This window comes from Dermacentor albipictus, chromosome 7, assembly GCF_038994185.2.
Source record: "Dermacentor albipictus isolate Rhodes 1998 colony chromosome 7, USDA_Dalb.pri_finalv2, whole genome shotgun sequence".
NCBI classification, from domain to species: domain Eukaryota; kingdom Metazoa; phylum Arthropoda; class Arachnida; order Ixodida; family Ixodidae; genus Dermacentor; species Dermacentor albipictus.
The window spans coordinates 20,984,107-20,986,692 of NC_091827.1; positions in this window are offsets into that span (position 1 = coordinate 20,984,107).

The following is a 2,586-nucleotide window of genomic DNA, read 5'->3' on the forward strand; positions in this document are numbered from 1 at the left end:
TTGAAGGCCCTTTAATTTTTCTGGATCCTTAACCTTTTCAGTGTCGCTTTTTCCCCCAGATAAAATTGAAGAAACACAATGACTTATTTTCAGTTATTTATAGGTGAAGAAATGACTGATAGTGCACATGCACTCTTAATATGGTCCGCACACTCCTGTTTTCATATTCTATAACCTACTTAAGAGATTTGTTAAATGCGAAAGACAGTCATTCTAATGCGCTGCTTGACCAAGTGGTCACTGCAGTTGGGTCCATAACAATAAAAAAGCAAACAATGGAGATAAACACAACCATGTAGTCCTCACCTTAACCAAATGTGTGTGCATGAGTCACCTTAGCTTTCGTCAGCTGGTCAGTTGGGCCATTCATTCTGAACTCAAGTAGTCGTTTCAAAAGCCAGTGATATGGGCGTAGGTCACATTGCTGCCGTGGGAAACTCAGTTTGCGAAGTGCTGATAACATCAATATAAATTGGACAACTGTGCGAATGTCTTCACAAAGTGCCATGACTGCAGCGGTCCGCATTCCGCCTACTCTGGATCATATGTAGTTTTAAAATGAAGGGCAGGGTAATTGCGTGGAACTTTAAAAAAAACGTATTTCCACACAGTGCTCATAGTTTTCAGGTGTAAACTACGGCAATGCAATTCACTGGTGCTGATATGCACTATCACAAGTCGATGGGAGATGTCAGTATGGCCTTGCACTGACCTTACCATGTCCTCCACCTCCTAGAGCCCTGCTGTTAATGTTGGCTTGGAACAAGGAATATTTCACAAAAACTGTGCTGGAAAGACAGCCACCTTCTCCTCTGGCTCCTGACTGCTCCAGTGCTCCACCCGAGTCCATGAAGTTAGGCTTTCTTGACTCTGCGGAGCAGTGCCCGCTGAATCTCAAGGCCTTTTTGATAGAGGTGAGGTCAGGATCAGCTAGTATAAGTTGAAACTGGTCTTGAAGGAATCATCCTCTTGTGAAGCAATCTGCCAGCCCCTCCAGCTTTGCTTGACCTTATGGAGCTAGCGGCTAGCCTATCAGCATTGCTGCTGGGAGCGCAGCTTGCCGCTAAACATGCCAAAAAAGTCAGTCTGTGTGTAACTGCCCCACACAATCTTGCAGGTTACCTTGAGTACCACCCAAACTTAACAGTTGCGTTTAGTTTTGCTCTATTCAGGGCAACCTAAATAGCAAAATTTAATGCTTCATGTCACTTTAAAAATATTGACAACATGGAGATCTGATTCTATTTTAAGCAAATGGTACTCTGTCTTCAGAAGGCTCACCTCACTCTGAAACAAATTTCTTGAAGGAATGTGTAATTTTTTGCAATGATTGCATGCCTCAGCTGGAGTGGCAGCTGTAGAAAGGTGCATTGCAAGTTAACATGTGAACCTCTATATGCCACTTCAAGCTAGCAGTATTAGTCAACAAGGTAACAGTGCACTATGCATAAAACCAGATCAGAAACTTGGAGTGTTTTAATTTCAAAATATAGTCCAGCTCTTTTCCAGGTAAATTTTATCGGTCACCTAAACTCACTATTCGTAGGATGGTTCAAAATGCTATACTGGAGGTAAACTTAATGAGAATCTTCTGATGTCTTATGTAGCGTGTCTTCCTAATAAAAAGGAGTGTACTTATTACAGCTACACACTACAGCTATACCTAAATACATAGACGTTGCCACAGGCCCTACGTCCCTACAACCATACCTGCACTGTCGAGTGATTAAGAATTGAAATGGAAGCGATCCTTTCCTACATACTGCTGAATGGTATATATGCCCCATGTTTGATGTGAGGTTGACTACACATTGCAAACTGGAATAAATTGAAGGGGCATCTCACCGTGACACCTGTATCAATCAATGCATCTCTACATAAAGTAATTGACAATGTACCTAAATGTTACATATTTTATACTGGAATAAAAACTTTGTGTATGAAGAGGTATAGCAATCATCATTGGCCGGAATGCATCTCGTGGCACACAGAAACCCGAGCTGCGCAGACACTTGAGCTCGGCAGGAGCACAGTCATGCTGGTTGTGTGGCACCATCTTATAGGAGCGCCGATAAACCTGCACAGCACTGCTCCTTTCTTAAACAATGCAGGTTCTATATATCTCGGAGGTTTTCAGATAGTTCGAGTTGGACGTCTTGCAGTTTGCACTGTTCCTCCAGTCTCCTTTGTGGGCATGCCACTGGGCATATGGTCAGCTTGCTGCGACTGCTATGGGTTGTTCCACTTGGTTTTAAGCCCATGTCAATCATTGGTTGATTTGGTCATAGTGGTCGCATATGTGTCCTTGTTACCGTAGTCGACCCACTGGTGTCATCAATGTCGCCAAGGCAGCATTCCGGTCTTCTGTCAAAAGGGGTAACAATGACCTTATCACCTTGGAGTGTGGTCTGCATTCCTTGGAATAGGTTCTCTGCTCGGAGTGTGTAATAGCCTCCTCTTCACCCTTCTTGGGAATAACAAGGTTGAGCTTTGCCTTGATACCATCTGCTCTACTGAGGATGGTCCACTCAGATGTGGTACTCTGCGGTATATAAGCAGCCATTGAACAAGCCGGAGCATGAGGTC